Consider the following 12309-nt stretch of genomic DNA (forward strand, 5'->3'; position numbering starts at 1 on the left):
TGTGTGTGTGTGTGTGTGTGTGTGTGTGTGTGTGTGTGTGTGTGTGTGTGTGTGTGTGAAGAATAACTGATAATGTCTCTTCTACCACAATCGCTATCATAAGTAAATAAATCACCATCACCACTATAACCACAATACCACAGTCACTACAACCACAACTGGAACCACAACCATCACTATAACCATCATTACAACCACAACCACCACCACCACCATTACAACCACTACCACAACCACCACTACCACCATCACCACAACCACTGCCACCACCACCACCACAATCACTATAACCACCACTACATCCACCACCACCATTACCACCACCACAATCACCACCACCACCACCATCACCACCACCATCACCACCGCAAGCATGAGGTGGGTTACGGTGCCGCTTTCTAAAATCACCTGTACGTCACTTCTCTCAACCTGTTTCTTCCAAGTTTCCTCACATGCCTCCCTCCCTCACTTCCCTCCCTCTCTTCCCTCTCTCTTTCCTTCTTTTCCCTCCCTCTCTCCTTCCTTCTCTTTCCTCCCTCCCTCTCTCTCTCCTGCCCACTTCTCCTTCTCTCTCTCCCTCCCCCTCTATTCCCTCCCTCTCTTATCACCCTCTCTCCCTCCCCTCTCCTTCATTCTCTTCCCTCCCCCTTTCCCCTTCCTTCTCTCCTTCACTCGTTTCCTTCCCCTACCTCCCTCCCTCTCTTCCCTCCCTCCCTCTCTTTCTTTCCCCTCTTCCCTCCCTCTCTCCCTCCCCTTTTCCTTCACTCTCTTCCCTCCCTCTCTTACCACCCTCTCCCCTTTCCTCTCTCCTTCTCTCCCTCACCTCCTCCTTCTCTTCTCTCATCCCCTCTCCCCCACTCTCTCCTTCACTCTCTTCCCTCCCCCTCAGTCTATATATCTCCGTCAGTTTGTCGTATATCTGTCTGTCTCTTCCTGTCTAACTGTCTGTATATTTCTCTCTCTCACGTACGTTTGTTTGTTCGTCAGCTGTACACCCCCACATTCACCTATCCTTTCACCAGCTGTACCTGAAGCAAGAACGGTAGGACCCCTCTGAGCTCACTTGATTGCTTGCTTGCTTGCTTGCTCTCTGCTTGTCACTGTCACTTGGCCGTTATACCAGTGCTTGCTTTCACGTGTGTGTGTGTGTGTGTGATAAAATTCTGAGTCTTCTTGATAATTTTTGTGTCTAATTTAGCTTCCATCACTTCCATCCACACCTCCCACTCTATACCCACACTGTACCTCATATTCCCACCTCCCATTGCACCTTCACCACCCCACATTGCACCTCCACCACCCCCACATTGCACCTCCACCACCCCCCCATGCACTCCACCACCTCCACATTGCACCTCCACCACCCCACCTCCCCACCTCCTACCCCACCTCCTACAATGCCTCCACCCACCTCCCACATTGCCCCTCCACCCCACCTCCCACATTGCACCTCCACCCCACCTCCCACATTGCACCTCCATCACCCCACCTCCCACATTGCCTCCACCCCACCTCCCACATTGCACCTCCATCACCCCCACCTCCCACATTGCACCTCCACCCCACCTCCCACATAGCACCTCCACCCACACCTCCACCACACTTCCCACATAGTACCTCCAGTCCTCCACCCCACCTCCCACATTGCACCTCCACCCACACCTCCAGCTCTGTGTGTGTTTAATATATCACTTTTAAATCACTTTACGTCTTATATATGAGCAATAAGTCACTTTACTTATTATATATTATTTATAAGTCAATATATACGTATACAGCCTTAGCAACCTCCTCACATCATTAACGACCCGTAACTACCTGGTTCAAGCTCGTTCGTGGTAGCAATAGGGGCAGATGCACGTTTGTTTAGGTGAGGGGGAGCAAAGACTATATACGAAAGATAGGAAAGCGGACCGATATGTTGTGCGAATTGGGTCCTAAAAAGTGCTGAGCAAAAACAGTAGATGGCGCCAGTGTGCAACTCGTGTCGTGTGCAAAGACTATAGTTTGTTTATGTCACGACCGCGAAATTCATTTACTGTCAAAACGGCAGCAAGAGGACACCCGTGCGTGTTACGCCGCAGAACCAAGAACGATCATCTCCAATTTGTATACAATTCATTCCCAAAGGATAAAGAAAGGTAGGAGCACAGTTTTGAATTACATACATATGATATGACAGGTTTATTTATCATTATTTTTACCAACACTGTGAAAACTCCTGCAGGCAAAAAATAATCTGGTTTTTAAATATTATTTACAGGTGCTTGCAATGGGGCTTGAGAAACTTAAAGGAAAGAGCCCAGAAATTATAAGAAAAAGCACCAGGTTATGCAGCCATCATTTTTCCGAAGGCAACACTGCAGAGAAGGCAACTTCTAGGCTTTGTAAAAATGCATGTCCAGATATTAACCTGCGTTTGTATAATAATATGTACAGTGTGTCAAATATCAAATATTGTAAATAAATATGTTTGCACATGTATATGTCTATAGACTTTATTTGATGATCCACATTTATATATTTATATATTTTTGTGGAAAATAAACCATAAAACTTTATGTATATCCTCCACCCCCAAAATATTGACTGTTACTAAAAACAATGTAATATTTTATATTCTAAAGCATAGAAAATGAGTTGGCATTCAGTTGACTTAAATGAATAGGATGTTTATATGATTCGCGTATAAAATATGCAAAAATATGTTCCAAGCGTAAATAAAAATTAAAGGGAGTAACAATTCTTCCACCAACTTATTATAACATAGCAAAGTGAACGACTAATTTATACATCTTATGTGTATTATATGGAGAAAATATAAAATTGGTTATATTAAAATATCTTAAGCATATTTCATATGAAAAATTGACACGTTCGCAACCGTTAACATGATGCTCCGTATTGTCTATGCGCCAGCTCAAAAGATGGTGCTGTCGTGGATTTAGACCGCACATCTGTTTTAATGGTAAGGATAGTCGCTTTCTTATTTTTCGTATACAGTATAGTCTCTGAGTGGGGAGGGGGTGGGGTAGGGGTAGGTTGGTCCCTCATCCCATTAGCAGCTGGCCAAGCAGTCAAGGTGTGAGGACGGCAGGCCAGTCACGGTGTGGAATTTATCATCACGTTGAAATTCTGGGAAGGTTTTATGCATTATTTTTCGTGACAACAAAGTCTTTTTTTATATCACGGGATTTAGATCACCTGAGGATTAGGCCACCAGGTTATTTCATGTGATTAAACACCCTAATGTTACCTGGGGGGGGGTTAGGATAGGTTAGGTTAGGTTTATTCTGTCATCATTAACGGGTCAGACCAGAAGCCTTCCCTATGACGTGTGTGCTGAAGAGACTTTGACGCTGTGCAAGTCTTTTGTATGTTTCCGTTTTAAGCTATTTTTCGTTTTTCCATTTACCTCATAAGTTAAATTCTGTAAATTAAAGGGAAAAAAATCATAAACTTCCCATCGAAAAATAATAGGAAATAAAATGGTGTTCGTTACCTTAACCTTCAGCGATAATAACTAAGGACAGGTTAATGCCTTGACAGTCACTTGTACACATCAGCAGACGTGTGTGTCTGTGTATATGTGTGCGTATGTGTGTGTGTGTCTACTCAAGTTTCTTTACGCCATTTGCCTCTGTTTACCCAGCAGTAGTTAAGAACCTGGATGTTAATCGATTTGCGGATCGTGTTCTGGGGTAATGGTTAGGTCTTCTCGGACAATTCCTTGACACTGGGTCATGCAACTCGTTAACTCAGGGTTTGGTTGTTGTGTTGGCGACAGCTTCTACACCTTAAACAAATTCACGCCTAGGTGGCCCTTGAGCTAGCCACCCTTGATCCACTGAGCATTGCGAAACTGAATAGTGAAAGAATTAGTGGCAGGTCCTTTCCCTCTCCTCCTCCTCCTGTCTCTCTCTTCCCTCCATTTCTTAATCGTCTTCTCTTTCCGCCTCTCTCCCCTTCTCACTTCCTCCTGTCTCTCTCCCTTTCATTTCTTCCTCTTCATATTCCGCCTCTTCTCTCTCCTCCTTTCTCGTGTTCCGCTCACTCATTTTGTTTATAAACAGGAGAGAATTTGCTACTGTTTACAGACAGGTGAGAGTCCATACCTGTCATGGCACAACCACTTGAGTTGTCATGGTTTTTAAAGCCTTTATAACTCCACTGACCAATAAGAGCCCTTGTTCTCTGGACGTGTTTACTCCGTCATCACTTTGAGAACCAATGACTGCGCTTCTCTTGGCACATATTCACTACGTCATCGAAGCAAAAGCCAGTGAAAGCTCGAGTTATTTGAGCACCTGACACATGATCCTCCCAGCGGCTGATTATTTTTTGTAGACATATCTACAACGTCATCATTTTAAGGAACCAGTCACGGCTATTGTTATGTGGCAATCTTTCGTTTTTATACGTCATTGTTATAAGAGGCTGCTTGTGTCATATCGAGAAGTCTACGTCATCAGCGCGAGGACCAATTAACATTTGGTATTGTATGGACGTCTTTATAGCGTCATCACTGTAAGCACCAATGCCATCTTGTGTTGCGCCGTCACCGCCAGCCACCAAGGTGAGAAAAACTGGAACTGTTTAGACATTTATCAGATAATATTTATTAGAAACGACGAAATATTATTAATCTGACTACCAAGTTTATCTAAGTGGCTGCTGGTGGGGCGAGGGGCGGCAGCACGCAGGAGCCTTCACCGCATGCTAACCCAACCAGTCCGGGACAGTTTCTTTATTTTCATGCGAGTCTGTAACACTTTTAAAAAGAGTCTTCCACGTCAAAGGAAAGTCGTAAGGGTGTGCACTCTCATTGTTTTACTTTGCGATAGAATTGTAACATTGCCCTCTGTTGTTATTTTCAAGGCGGGGAAATTCTCACCCGGAAACTTTATCTTAGCTCAAAGTTAGTCACCTCACCGCACACCCGAGCTCTCTTCAACACCCTCTTGTAAACTCCTCAACAACAACTACTGTGAACCCTTTGAAGTAAGTTGCATAGTATGGAGAATATTGGTGAATCGTAATATGGTGAGTGTCTGGTTGTTTGTCTTTGTCTATCTCTCGGCGGCACAGTTTGTGTACGTTTAGTTTACTTAATGAGACTTTCGGTCATTGAGTTAGGTTGACGATGATGACGGGATGATGATGATGATGATGAGGGGGTAATGATGATGATGCTAGAGATAGGGTAAAAATTAATGATAGGAGGGCCAGGGGAAGGTAGAGACTAGGATGGATGAATGAAAGTAAAAAACTGCGATCCCAAGTGAGAGAGAGGGAATTGGTAAGTGACAAATGACGTTTTGAAAATATTATGAGGTGGAGGGCCGTGGTCGCCAACCTTCAGACACAATGGCTGCACCTCGAGTGATGGAGGACACTAAAACGTAAACAGGCAGCTATTGTTTACTTTGTCTACACGTCACGTAAACAATAAACAACGAAGACAAATGAAAGTGTGGGCCGTATCCATGGTGATTAGGTCTCATTAATTACCTTGAACCAGGTAATGAGTGTTTGTATATCGATAAAAAAACAACAAAACGATATTAGATGAATAATTAAACGATGACGTCTGTATTTAAATGTGATATTCAATAGATTTCGCTTTTATTTTGTATTTCTTTCTTAGTTCATTTTTTATTTTTTTATTTCACCCCTGGAGTTTTTTTTTTTGCTCGCTTGGTTTAACGCGTCACGGTCGACTGAGTAAAATGTTGAAAAAATAATACTTGTTTTAATGTCTATCTGTCTGTCTGTCTGTCCGTCCGAATAGTGAACGTTTGAACTGTTCGGGTTACTTGTCACTTGGGTGTTCAGGTATGTTCGGGTACGTATTGTACGTCTTTAAAAAGGGGTACCCGAACACTTTTTTCTTTATTATAGAACGCGTCCTTTAAGCTATTTTAATCCTGTCTTGAATCTATAGGTGGTCGAACTTACCTGTTTTGAACCTTTAAATGATCGAACTTTTGCCTCATCGTGAACCTTGAGTAGTCGAACTTGGATACAATGGAACTCTCTATATTATTACCTTACATAATTGAATCTTACCTTACCTCACCTACCTTGAACCTTAGGGAGGGGGGGGTATCACAGGTGTTGGGTGGAAGAGAGTGTGTGTGTGGGGGTGGGGAGGGGGGCAGCTGAGTAAACTTCGACTGGTTAACTCTACGCTTAACTGGGTTTCAGGATCCCTTCGTCATCCCTCCTTCCTGCCAGGTTCACGCCCACCCAGCGGACACTCCTGGGATGGGGGGGTTAAAAGGTTCAGGTTCGGCTCATTTAGTGTTTTCTGTAGAGGGTTCAAATGTTTTGTTCCTGTGGTCGTGTAGTTCTGATTTTGTTCAAGAGTTTTGGTTCTTTAACTCATCATCCTCAGCACACTCTCACCACCTCATCATCCTCAGCACACCTTCACCACCTCATCATCCTCAGCACACCTTCACCACCTCATCATCCTCAGCCACCTTCACCACCTCATCATCCTCAGCACCTTCACCACCTCATCATCCTCAGCACCTTCACCACCATCATCCTCAGCACACCTTCACCACCTCATCATCCTCAGCACACCTTCACCACCTCATCATCCTCAGCACACCTTCACCACCTCATCATCCTCAGCTCACCGTCCTCAGCAGTGGTCGGGCGGGCATGTCGTGTGTAGTTTTCGTGGAAGCAGCAAGTTACACCACCCTGGGTTGTTGGGCTCAGGAAATAGATAACTTTTTCTCAGCGGGTTGGTGGTGGTGTATGGTGGCTGGTGGTGGTGTATGGTGGCTGGTGGTGGTGTATGGTGGCTGGTGTATGGTGGATGGTGGTGGTGTATGGTGGCTGGTGGTGGTGTATGGTAGCTGGTGGTGGTGTATGTGGCTGGTGGTGGTGTATGGTGGCTGGTGGTGGTGTATGGTGGCTGTGGTGGTGTATGGTGGCTGGTGGTGGTGTATGGTAGCTGGTGGTATGGTGGCTGGTGGTGGTGGCTGGTGGTGGTGTATGGTGGCTGGTGGTGGTGGTGGTGGCTGGTGGTGGTGTAAGGCTGGTGGTGGTGTATGGTGGCTGGTGGTGGTGTGGTGGCTGGTGGTGGTGTATGGTGGCTGGTGGTGGTGTATGGTGGCTGGTGGTGGTGTATGGTGGCTGGTGGTGGTGTAGGTGGCTGGTGGTGTATGGTGGTTGGTGGTGGTGTATGGTGGCTGATGGTGTATGGTGGCTAGGGGTGGTGGTGTATGGTGGTTGGTGGTGGCTGGTGGTGGTGTATGGTGGCTGGTGGTGGTGTATTTTGGCTGGTGGTGTACGGTGGCTGGTGGTGGTGGTGATGGTGGTTGGTGGTGGTGTATGTGGTGGTGGTGTTTGGTGGTGTATGTGGCTGGTATGGTGGCTGGTGGTGGGTGTATGGTGGCTGGTGGTGGTGGTGTATGGTAGCTGGTGATGTATGGTGGCTGGTGGTGGTGGTGGTGGTGGCTGGTGGTGGTGTATGGTGGCTGGTGGTGGTGGCTGGTGGTGGTGTGGGTGGCTGGTGGTGGTGTGGTGGGGTGGTGGTGGTGGTGGCTGGTGGTGGTGTATGTGGGAGGGTGGCTGGTGGTGGTGGCTGGTGGTGGTGGTGTATTGTAGCTGGTGGTGTGTGTGGTGGTGTATGGTGGTGGTGTGTGGAGCTGGTAGGTGAATGGTAGCTGGTGGTGTGTATGGTGGCTGGTGGTGGTGGTGCTGGTGGTGGTGTATGGTGTGGTGTATGGTGGCTGGTGGTGGTGTATGGTGGCTGATGGTGGTGTGTATGGCTGGTGGTAGCGTGGTGGTGTATGGTGGTGGCTGGTGGTGGTGTATGGTGGCTGGTGGTGGTGTATGGTACAGTGGTGGTGTATGGTGGCTGGTGGTGGTGTATGGTAGCTGGTGGTGGTGTATGGTGGCTGGTGGTGGTGTATGGTGGCTGGTGGTGGTGTATGGTAGCTGGTGTGGTGGTATGGTGGTGTATGGTGGCTGGTGGTGGTGTATGGTAGCTAGTGGTGGTGTGGTGGTGCGGTGCCTGCCTTCCACCACTACCCGCCTCCTCTACTACCCTCTCCACTACCCCCTCTCTCCACTCACCCCCTCTCTCCACTCACCCCCTCCACCCCTCTCTCCACTCACCCCCTCTCCACTCACCCCCTCCACTACCCCCTCCACTACCCTCCTCCCTCCCTCTCCACCACCCCCTCTCCACTATCCTCTCTCCACTACCTCTCTCCACCACCTCTCCTCCACTACCTCCTCCACCTCCTCCACTCCTCTCCTCCACTACCCTCCTCCACTCACCTCCCTCTCCACTACCTCCACTCCCTCCTCCACTACCCCCTCCCACTACCCTCCACCATGGAGGCATGTAATCCCAGCTAGACCATGGAGGCGTGTAATCCCAGCTAGGATCATGGAGGCATGTATCCCCAGCTAGGATCATGGAGGCATGTAATCCCAGCTAGGATCATGGTGGCATATAATGCCAGCTAGCACAATGGACGCATATAATCCCAGCTAGGACCATGGAGGCGTATAACCCCATCTAGGACCATGGAGGCATATAATCCCAGCTAGGACCATGGAGGCGTATAATCCCATCTAGGACCATGGAGGCATATAATCCCAGCTAGGACCATGGAGGCGTATAATCCCATCTAGGACCATGGAGGCATAATCCCAGCTAGGACTAATCATATAATCGGTTACAGGTTCACGAACACCTATAATTAGAGGCGTCTAGACCGTAAAGGTGCGGTGATACGCCTTGAGGGACCTTGTAGCGGGTCGGTGTCAGCAAAACTTGAAGCCTGTCTGTCGGGAGAGACGGACAACTCTCTCTGTTCACCTAATTTAACCAAACCTCCAACCTAAGTAACCTAACCTAACAGGTGTCTCTCTCCCCAACAGGTGTGTTTCTCCCCTCACAGGTGTGTGTCTCCCCACAGGTGTGTGTCTCCCCCACAGGTGTGTATCCCCAACAGGTGTTCCTCTCCTCACAGGTGTCCCTCCTCAAAGGTGTATCTCCCCTCACAGGTGTCTCCCCTCACAGGTGAATCTCCCCCTCACAGGTGTATCTCCCCTCACAGGTGTCTCCCTCTCCCTCACAGGTGTCTCTCTCTCAAAGGTGTATCTCACAGGTGTCTCTCTCCCCAACAGGTGTCTCTCTCCCACACAGGCAGTCTCTCTCCCCCAAAGGTGCATCTCCCCTCACAGGTGTCTCTCTCCCCACAGGTGACCCCCTCAGGTGTATCTCCCCACAGGTGTCTCTCCCCGTCACAGGTGTCTCTCCTCGTGCATCTCACAGGTGTGCATCTCCCCTCACAGGTGTATCTCCCCTCACAGGTGTCTCCACAGTACCCTCTCCCACAGGTGTCTCTCCCTCAAAGGTGTATCTCCCCCTCACAGGTGTCTCTCTCCCCAACAGGTGTCTCCCTCACAGGTGCTCTCCCTCACAGTCTCTCTCCCCACAGGTGTCTCCCCCTCACAGGTGTCTCCCCACAGTGCCCCCCTCAAAGGTGCCTCCCCACAGGTGTCTCTCTCCCCACAGGTGTCTCCCCCACAGGTGTTCTCTCCCCCACAGGTGTCTCCCTCACAGGTGTCTCCTCCCTCACAGGTGATCTCTTCTCCCACACAGGTGTCTCTCTCCCCCTCAAAGGTGTATCTCCCCCCTCACAGGTGTCTCTCTCCCCCACACAGGTGTCTCTCCCCCCTCACAGGTGTATCTCCCCCTCACAGGTTATCTCTCCCCACACAGGTGTCTCTCTCCCCCACACAGGTGTCTCTCCTCCCCCCTCAAGGTGCATCTCCCCCCTCACAGGTGTCTCTCTCCCCCCACAGGTGTCTCTCTCCCCCACACAGGTGTCCTCTCCCCCTCAAAGGTGCCTCCTCCCCACACAGGTGTCTCTCTCCCCCACACAGGTGTCTCTCTCCCCCCCTCAAAGGTGTATCTCCCCCTCACAGGTGTCTCTCTCCCCCACAGGTGTCTCTCCCCCTCAAAGGTGTATCTCCCCTCACAGGTGTATCTCTCCCCACACAGGTGTCTCTCTCCCCACACGGTGTCTCTCTCCCCCCTCAAGGTGTATCTCCCCCCCACAGGTGTCTCTCTCCCCCCACACAGGTGTCTCTCTCCCCCACACAGGTGTCTCTCTCCCCCACACAGGTGTCTCTCTCCCCCTCACAGGTGTATCTCCCCCCTCACAGTGTCTCCCCTCACAGGTGTATCTCCCCCTCACAGGTTATCTCTCCCCCCTCACAGGTGTATCTCCCCTCACAGGTGTCTCTCTCCCTCACAAGGTGTATCTCCCCCCTCAGGTGTATCTCCCCCCTCACAGGTGTCTCTCTCCCCACAGGTGTCTCTCTCCCCTCCACAGGTGTCTCTCTCCCCCACACAGGTGTCCTCTCCCCCACAGGTGTCTCCCCCCTCACAGGTGTCTCTTCCCCTCACAGGTGTCTCTCCTCTCAAGGTGTATCTCCCCCAGGTTCTCTCCCCTCAAAGGTGCCCTCTCCCCCCTCCAGGTGTATCTCCCCCACAGGTCTCTCTCCCCCACACAGGTGTCCTCTCTCCCCCTCAGGTGTCTCTCTCCCCCACACAGGTGTCTCTCTCCCCTCAGGTGTATCTCCCCCTCACAGGTGTCTCCTCCCCCAGGGTGTGTCTCCCCCCCTCAGGTGTCTCTCTCCCTCTCAAGGTGTATCTCCCCCTCACAGGTGTCTCTCTCCCCCCTCCCCCTCCCACAGGTGTCTCTCCTCCTCAAGGTGTATCTCCCCCCTCACAGGTGTCCCCCCCCTCACAGGTGTCTCTCCCCTCACAGTGTCTCTCCCTCCTCAAGGGTGTATCTCCCCCTCACAGGTGTCTCTCTCCCCCTCACAGGTGTATCTCCCCCCTCACAGGTGTCTCTCTCCCCCCCCACAGGTGTCTCTCCCCCTCAAGGTGTATCTCCCCCTCAGGTGTCTCTCTCCCTAACAGGTGTCTCTCTCCCCCCTCACAGGTGTCTCTCTCCCCTCACAGGTGTCTCTCCCCCTCACAGGTGTCTCTCTCCCCTCACAGGTGTCTCTCTCCCCCTAACAGCTGTCTCTCTCCCCCTCACAGGTGTCTCTCCCCCCTAACAGGTGTCTCTCCCCCCAGGTGTCTCTCCCCTCAAAGGTGTCTCTCTCCCCCTCCAGGTGCCTCTCTCCCCCCCTCACAGGTGTCTCTCTCCCCCTCACAGTGTCTCTCCCCCCTACTGGGTGTCTCTCTCCCCCTAACAGGTGTCTCTCTCTCCCCCCCTCACAGTGTATCTCCCCCTCACAGGTCTCTCTCCCCTCAAAGGTATCTCCCCTCACAGGTGTCTCTCTCCCCCTAAAGGTGTCTCTCTCCCTCTCCAAGGTGTCTCTCTCCCCTAACAGGTGTCTCTCCCTAACAGGTGTCTCTCTCCCCACATCCGGTGTCTCTCCCCCTAACAGGTGTGTCTCCCCCTCGCAGGTGTCTCTCCCCCCTCCGCAGGTGTCTCTCTCCCCTAACAGGTGTGTGTTTCCCCCTCATAGGTGTGTCTCTCCCTCACAGGTTTCTCTCTCCCCTCACAGGTGTGTGTCTCTCCTCACAGGTGTGTGTCTCCCTCACAGGTGTGTGTGTCTCTCCCTCACAGGTGTGTGTCTCTCCCCCTCCAGGTGTGTGTCTCTCCCTAACAGGTGTCTCCTCCCCCCACAGGTGTGTGTCTCTCCCTCACAGGTGTGTGTCTCCCCCAACAGGTGTCCCTTCTGTAGGTAAGTGCAGACTGTGTGGAGGGAGTGCAGACTGTGTGGAGGGATGCAGGGTGTGGAGGAGTGCAGGTGTGTGGAGGAGTGCAGACTGTGTGAGGAGGCTGGAGACTATGTGGAGGGAGTGCAGAATGTGTGGAGAGTGCAGACTGTGTGGAGGAGTGCGACTGTGTGGAGGAAGTGCAGACAGTGCGGAGGAGTACAGGGTAGATGGGAGTGTAAACTGTGTGGAGGAGTGCAGACTGTGTGGAGAGTGCATATTGTGAGAGGGAGTGTATCTGTGGAGGGGCTGGAGACTATGTGGAGGAAGTGCAGACTGTGCGGAGGGAGTGCAGGGCTGTGGAGGGGCTGGAGACTATGTGGAGGAGTGCAGACTGTGTGGAGGGCCTGCAGAATATGTGGAGAGTGCAGACTGTGTGGAGGGAGTGCAGATCGTGTGGAGGGGCTGGAGACTATGTGGAGAGAGTGCAGACTGTGTGGAGGGAGTGCAGACTGTGTGGAGGAGTGCAGGTGTGGAGGGGCTGGAGTGTGTGGAGAGGAGTGCAGACTGTGTGGAGAGTGCAGACTGTG

Source organism: Homarus americanus, unplaced genomic scaffold, assembly GCF_018991925.1.
Source record: "Homarus americanus isolate GMGI-L3 unplaced genomic scaffold, GMGI_Hamer_2.0 scaffold34065, whole genome shotgun sequence".
Taxonomy (NCBI): domain Eukaryota; kingdom Metazoa; phylum Arthropoda; class Malacostraca; order Decapoda; family Nephropidae; genus Homarus; species Homarus americanus.